This window comes from Clytia hemisphaerica, unplaced genomic scaffold (genome assembly GCF_902728285.1).
Source record: "Clytia hemisphaerica strain Z4C2 unplaced genomic scaffold, Clytia hemisphaerica genome assembly, whole genome shotgun sequence".
Lineage (NCBI taxonomy): Eukaryota > Metazoa > Cnidaria > Hydrozoa > Leptothecata > Clytiidae > Clytia > Clytia hemisphaerica.
In genome coordinates, this window is record NW_027103793.1 from 7,508 (window position 1) to 15,789 (window position 8,282).

Consider the following 8,282-nt stretch of genomic DNA (forward strand, 5'->3'; position numbering starts at 1 on the left):
GCCGATCTAAAATTTTTGCCCCGTCTACCCGCGCGATGTTTGACCTATGTTTTGGATTGAATTGGTAGTAGAGTCAAATTTCCCGGTTAGATTAAAGGGTTGTTTCATGTAGGGTCAGGTAGGGTTAGGGCTAGGGTTGGGGATGGGAGTTAACCCCTGGTTAGGGCTTTAGCCCCCGGGCAGAGTTTGGAGTAAATACCATGTTTATGAGGAACTTTAAACTCCTCAATGCAGTTGTGACTCGATGGCCGAGTGGTTAAGGCGCTAGCGTTTTAATCATAGGTGCATTGTATATAGTGGGTTCGAATCCCATCAGCGGCAAAAGTTTCGAAATTTCAGGAAATGCATCAAAAACTTTCAAAACTTAGCAATACAAAGAAAGTGTCAAAGAATAGAAGCTCAGAGTGGAGGATGGGAAGGAAATTCTTTTGCGTCACTTAAGGAACCCGGTACAAACGACATTCGGTTATTGCCATGTCAGCTGGACCTTCACGCCGCTCCGGCTTCTTGTGTTAATAGTTATTAGGCGTCTTCCATTAGGGAGGGGACTTAGAAAAAAACAATTAGTGGCATATGTACAAAAGCTGCCAAATTATATAAAAAGAAGAAAAAAATCAAAAATTTTGACCGGGGACCCTTTTCAGGGTCCCCCCGGGCCCCATTTCTGCGGGGTACTCAGTGCGACCCCGGACCAAAAATAGCCTAACACCAACTTTCTCAAAACATAGTCATGTGGCATATCAAATTATCAGAAATTTTATGCTGATTCCAAAAAACATAGTACTAGGGGTCAGAAATAAAGCTAAAAAAAGTTATGACCATATCTTGAACCAGATTTTGAGTAAGTTGCATAATTCGCAAGAAATTCGAATAGAATCTTGATTATGACTAACTATCATGTAGTTAGTAGTTAAACTTTGACATAATTCTGGTTAATTGAATGTAACTGTTTTCATGATATGAAGACATTTTCAGGTTTATTTAAGTTTTCTTTGGAGAGAAGGATTATGAATGTAGACAAAGATGGTGAAGCTGAGGTACTTCGAACAAGAGCAAAAGATATTTTATCAAGCCAGAGATTGCCAAGTAAAAAATCAAAACAAACACATAGGAATAAAAAGTTTTCAATTGCAAAGAGCATCACAAACTGCTACACGATTGGACAGATGAATGTAAAGATTGTAATACCTGTGTAAATTTTGAGATGTTGGAAAGATAACCTTTGGATGTTCTATCAAATGCCAAGAAAGCGTTAGAATATCTATTCACCACTAAGATAAGGTCAATACAGGAAAGAATAAGAATTTTGAAAAAACTGTTGCAAAGGGTGTTGTATTGCAATGGATTTTTTGCAATGTTTATCCAAAGAACTATTGAACAGTGGAGCACAATATCAAAAGATTATTATTACAATTTTATAAATAATTAAAATAATATATAAATAGTTATGAATCATTGAAAAAAGAAGCACTTCGAAAAAACCAGATGATTACTGGCCTAAGTTTGAGAAATACAGCAAATAGGTTAAAGAATTGTTTGACATTATTGGTAAGATTTCTCTTTGATTATTGACTAGTCCTTTGCTAGGGCAAATTCTCTCCGAACTGACAGTGATATCCAATTCGATTTTTTTGTAATTTTTGTTTAGGTATACAAGTTGAGTTTAATCCATAGACCATGATTTATGGCACCTTTAAAGTTTACATTTGCAGGATGCAGAATGAGGAGGCAGAATGGCAAGAGGTTGAGTTCAAGGGGGTGGGTTATCAAAATGGGTTAACAATATATTTTGAAGGCACCAGATCAGCTACCAGTATCTCAATGGCAAGTCTTAAGAGCATCCTCAGGGAATTGGAAAGTTAAAAAGAGAGAGAGTCTATCAGTGAAACTGGTACGAAACCCTTCTACTGGCATTTGTTTCTGGTTATTGTAAAATGTCCAGTCATTTTGCCACATTTTTACACCCAGGTTGTTTCTTGTAGCCTTACCCTTTCTTTTGAACTTTTAAATTAAATTTAGCACCAATCAATGACTGTACCCTACAATGCCTTTTCAAATGAAATGTAAACTTTAAAGGTGCCATCATGATCTATGGATTGAACTCAACTTGTATACCTAAACGAAAATTGCAAAGAATTGAATTGGATATCACTGTCAGTCCTAGGAGTGAATTTGCCCTAGCAATGGACTATTCAATAATCAAAGAGAAATCTCTCCAACAATGTCAAACAATTCTTTAACTTATTTGCTTAAAATCATCTGTATTTTTGAAGTGCTTCTTTTTTTCAATAATTCATAATTATTTAATAATGTTTTAATATCGTGCTCCAATGTTCCATAGTTCTTTGGATAAACATCCAAAAAATCCATTGCAATACAACACCCTTTTCAACAGCTTTTTCAAAATTCTCATTCTTTCCTGTATTGACCATCTTAGTGGCGTGAATAGATATTCCAACACTTTCTTGGCATTTGGTAAGGACATCCAAAGGTTATCTTTACATTCATTCTGTCCACTCATGTGGCAGTTTGTGATGCTCATTACAATTGAAAAACTTTTTATTCCTTGATTTTTTACTTTGCAATTTCTGGCTTGATAAAATATATTTTGCTTTTGTTCGAAGTACCTCAGCTTCACCATCTTTGTCTACATTCATAATCCTTCTCTCCAAAGAAAACTTAAATAAACCTGAAAATGTCTTCATATCATGAAAACAGTTACATCCAATAAACCAGAATTTTGTCAAAGTTTAACTACTAACTACATGAAATGTCAGTCATAATCAAGATTCCATTCAAATTTCTTGCGAATTATGCAATTTACTCAAAATCTGGTCCAAGATATGGTCATAACTTTTTTTAGCTTTATTTCTGACCCCTACTACTAATGTTTTTTGGAATCAGCATAGAATTTCTGATAATTTGATACGCCACATGACTGTGTTTTAAGAAAGTTGGTGTTAGGCTATTTTTGGTTCGGGGTCGCGCTGAGTACCCCGCAGAAATGGGGCCCGGGGGGACCCTGAAAAGGGTCCCCGGTCAAAATTTTTGATTTTTTTCTTCTTTTTATATAATTTGGCAGCTTTTGTACATATGCCACTAAATTCTTTCTAATTTTCTTTTTTTAAGTCCCCTCCCTACTTCCATGATTCGAATTTTTCGAACTATAGAGATACTAATTGGATATTAGACAGGAGACTCTTCCTGCATTTTCATAATCTGATATATAAAGCATACAGTGTTAGCATAACTGGTAAAACGTTAGTGGAACTTTCGATCAAGCTCAGTTACAATCTCGCAACCAGAGTCCACGTCCAGGGGCGGATTTAATATATTTTCGGACCATATGAAAGATCCAATTTTCCCGATTCGGATAACGAAAACCCCGATAATTTCCCCGAAAAAATAAGAAAAAGAGCAGGGGGTTTGGGGGGCGCTCTATGGCCCTGGTGGGGGTTCAGGGGGCGAAGCGGAGAGCCATTTGCACAAATTCTTTTACTGATGGACGTAATACAATAGTGACCACTATCAGTGTCATAAAATTCAAAAGTAAACTATGTAAGGGACTGGGTTCGAATTTTCTCAGTTAGGAAAGTCTGATAAATGGAATGCAGCCTACAAATGAAAATTAATTACCTTAATTTTTCACTAGATCCATTTCGACGGACACTCCGACATGGCAACTCCTGAGAATTATGAAATCATCGAACAAACACTAATGCAACCAAACGAAAAAAGACACAAAAGTAAATCATACCTTCTCCCGCTCATGCAAGCAAATGACCGTTTCATTACTTCCGCTGTTTTAACCGGTCTTATTGACCGTGTCATATGGGTTCAACCGGATTGGCTTCGTAAAGATACGGTCGAGATACAAGTCGGATACATCGGTGAGACGACCAATGTCCAGGATCCTGAGAAATCCAAAACAGCGTGCATGTGTGTTAAGGAAATTAGAAAATTGAAAAAGCAAAGGGAACACAAAGAAACACACAGGAAAGAAGAGCTAGCATGTTTCTATCTGACTGAGGCACTTCACAATCAAACACAAATGGTCCCTCAGAAGTCATGCCACAAGGTTCACCCGTTGAAATATTTCGTTTTCAGTGAACGCAACTTCATGCGCTACTTTCGCTCGCGGTCGCTGAAACCAGGTCACGTGTTCATCGATATCGATGAAGATTATTTTGGGGTGGAGGGCGGCGTCCAAAAAATGATCGATGGCGGGATTCCTATGGATGTGATTTATATCACTGATGAAGTCATCCCGCAAATATATTGTCCGAATTCCATAATGGCGGAAAAAGGATTGAACACAGCTCTACAAAACATGTTTCATGAGTTATATCTCTCAGACAAAAGAAGTGAATCGCTCATTGAAGATGTTGTTATGAAACATACGAAAAAATATTTCTGTGAAAAACAAGATAACACGTTTGTCCATCTCTTCATCAGCTATATACAAACACAGTCCACAAAACAAGTACTGAAAGCCCTTTCTTCTACCAAGTACTGTTTATTCAATAGTTTACAACTCAGAGATGAATTACTTGGTACTAAAAATGATTTTGCGCTTTGCCATGGCACTATATTCCCTAACGATACTCTTAATAAGATATACGTCGATTCCAAAACTGGAATTGAGACCCGTCGTGATAATTTGTCTAAAATGTTGGACTTCATATACGCGAGCACGCAACCACGTTTGATCACGATTGCACGTTCTTTACGTGACGGTTACGTGCCCCGTGAGCAACAAAGATTCATTGAACGTAACGTACGTAAAGCCGTTGACCAAACTTTGAGGAAAGTGAAAATGACTTCAGAAACTATTTTTGATGAGAATCTAGTTTTTGGTGAAAAAGGCTGGGTGTAAATATATATAATATAATTACTTTTCATAGGACATATTTTGAAATTTTTATAGAATTTTATTTAGAATTGAAATTTAGAAAGTTGTAAATATTTCTTCCATTTATGTTAGCATTTATATTCATTCATTATATTTACAGTTTTAGGACAGTGCCTGAGCTTGCTGAAACTATTGATCTACCAAAAATCCTAAGTTTCAAATCTATGAAAGAAACGAAAAAGATACATACAGTTACTTATATCCAAAATCTAGCACGGAAAGGAATTTTAAAAGATTTGATAAGTCTTTCTCTGGTCAACACAGTATATTTTTTCACCAATGTTAGCAAAATATATTCTTATGCAAATACACTTGAATGTTGAGAAATTTCAAGAGTTTTCCGAGAGTTACAGAGAGTGTTATTTGCGTTAAATGTCAATATTTCTTTTCAATTTCAGAATAGAGTTAATATTTTCTTTCAATTTTTGATGAAAATTCTTAGTTAGATACGGCAAGGTCAATTTCTGATTTCTGTTAGAACATCTAGAATCACTGATCATAGCCATCTAGGTTGGCAGCTTGACACGAGCCAGTCCTTCCAGCTGGGAGCTTTCCAAACTTGGACTTAAATTTCAGTGTGGCGGAGCGTAACCATTCAAAATTCACAACAATAACATTGATGACTTCCGATTACTGCCATAACCAACCACCTTCGCATACTTAGAATCTCCTTAGAGTTAACCCTTTAAGTGCCACAGTCCTTTCTTTCTAAGTTTTTTAAGAAAATCGCTAGTTCAAACTTAAAGGGCTTACATATCCGGATCTAGAAGGAGTTAGAAGCTCGTTCATAGCTCGTTGGATAGCTTTAGAGTTTCCTTTTTCTTTTGGGTGCCGCCCGATTTAGAAAGGGCAGGGTGGGCGGCTAGGGAGTTAAAGCAGCGCGGACCTGACTGAAAGACGGAAAGGTGCCCCGTCAGCAATAATAGCTCGAATGGTTTTTCTGAGCTCTCGAATTTGCTTTTCAACTACATCGTCTTAAAAAAAATCGGACGTGCATGTTTACTATGCTACAATCATGGTCGTAATATTTGAAAAAAAAAGGAACTTCACCGGGAAGTTTTAAAACCACAGTCGATTTGTAAGTGCTCTAAAGTAGGTTGGAAGGGTAGAGTTTTAACATGAGACTTAAGTCTTAGGAGCTTAGCATCTGAGGATTTAAAAGTTCAAAAATGGTCCAATAAGGCTCATAATATAGCCTGGAAGTCTATAAACCCGGGCCAAATTGAAATATCCGATCAATTTTAAGAGATGGCCCAAAATCGACTTTCTCGCTCGAACTCCAAATTTCGAAAAACAAGGAAATAAGCTTAATTCTCAACAGATTTCGACCATGATTGTGGAATGGATGCTAATAATGCATTTGATAAATTTTGACCCTGTTTTGTTTGATTGAACTCCATAACTTTTCACGCAGCATTTTCCCAAAAGTTGCCTTCAAAATATAACTTAAGCTTTAGAAAAACGAAAAAGCTGGGTCGTACAAGAATTACAAAGTCTAGTCAAAAGTCTAGCTAAGTACCAGATTCAAGGGATAGTGATGACTACCAACCTAATACAGCATAATCAACCGGGACCGTCATAGAAAATCCTTGCTTTTGTATTCATTCAAAAGCACTAGGTCAAATCAGAAAAAAAGTTTCTGCAACCTAGGTCAAGAATTATAATACATCACGATCATTAAATATTTCCGCAAACAAATTAAAAATGCTGGCTGGTCAGTCAAAACTGTAGGTCACCACACTATAGACGAAAAATGAAAAAGGTCAACTGACCGAGCCAAATCTTTTTTTCGGATTCAATCAAAATGAGTGGGCTGAGCCCGGTACGCTAGAATGCAATATTAAATGACGAGTGGTATCAAAAGATTATTATATAAAAGGAATTAGACACTCATTACAAGCTTAATTACGCTTAGTTTTTGTAAGAATATAATTTAACAATTTCACTTTTAAATTTATTTATTAAATTCAAAATATGACTTAGGAATTTTTCGCCCATATGTGACACTTTTGAAATATTAGAGACAGAAAGTTGATTTAACTACCATCTCGAACTTCACATTTTAACACTTTTATATCTATACATCCATAACATTCCTTGCACACTAGAAGAAAAGAGAATTTGTTTCTTACAGTAAAAACGATCAGAAAAAGATGCACTTATTTACTCTCTTTGTTTCACGTAAACAAAATGTTTCTGACGATAATTATGGTATAAAAGGAGTAGTTAGATCTCGGTGCACGCGGTACTGGATCGATGTGAACTAGGTCAAACATCTTCGTGCTAAGTATGTTATGTTTATGTTCTGTTGGAACATGGTCATTATAAAAACACTGGTCTGGAAGGCTTTTGTCTCTTTTTATTGTTAAAATATGGAGCTTACGTACCAAAATCGATGTGATTAAAAAATAGACCAATCCCAAGAGGTGATTTTGGTAACGTGATCAAAAAGTATGCAAATCGCAACTTGGGTTTTGCTTGTAACAAAAAAAAATGAACAAAAAGCTAAAACGATACATTGTCAGACCGGGGTTTTTTATAATGACTATGGTTTGAATGTAGGGGCATGTAAGACATTTAAGCATGAGTACTGGATTGATTTCAACTAGGTCATATTCAGTGTGCAAAAAAGTAGGTACAGTATGGGGACGTGCCACACGTCACTTTCTCTAGTTTACGCTCTGGAAATTACTGGTTGAAAAGTTTGTGTTGAAAACGGTCGAAAAATCACAAAAAAATGTCAGGATTGAAACGTGGAAATGATTTGAAAATTTGTATATGTCAGGCTTAAACTTTGACTTTCACGGTCCAAAATTAGCTGATTCACCTTTTTCCCGCATAAGAAAAAACTGTATAAGATCATATGGCTTCGATGGCCAAAATATTAAGAACAAGTTTAGAACATTTTAAGGCTTTGCAGACTCTAAAACGCCCGATGTTTTAAGAAAATGAACAAAAATATTCACAACATAGTGAAAATACGATGTTTAAGAACATCCTTCTTACCTACAAATTCTTGTTGAAAAAAAAATTTACCACAGGCTCTGCGTTTTAATTGACTGTCAATTAATTCTTACCTACAAATTGCCTTAAAAACCTTGTTTCCCCTTTGCTAGTTCAAAACTACAGAAGTATATATTGGCCTGACGAGAAAAGACAAGGCTTTTTTCAAGGGGGGCGGGGTTCAACTATGGAACAGATTGAATTGTATAACTTGATAACAGAAGGCCATAATCTTCCAAAACGCAGGGTACAAAAGTAGCTACTTTCATAACAAGAATCTTGCATTGTCGAAAATTGAACTTTTTTCTGATACAGTGCCCTATTTTTAAACACGATCACACAACTTTGTTGTCATTCCCAGCACTTT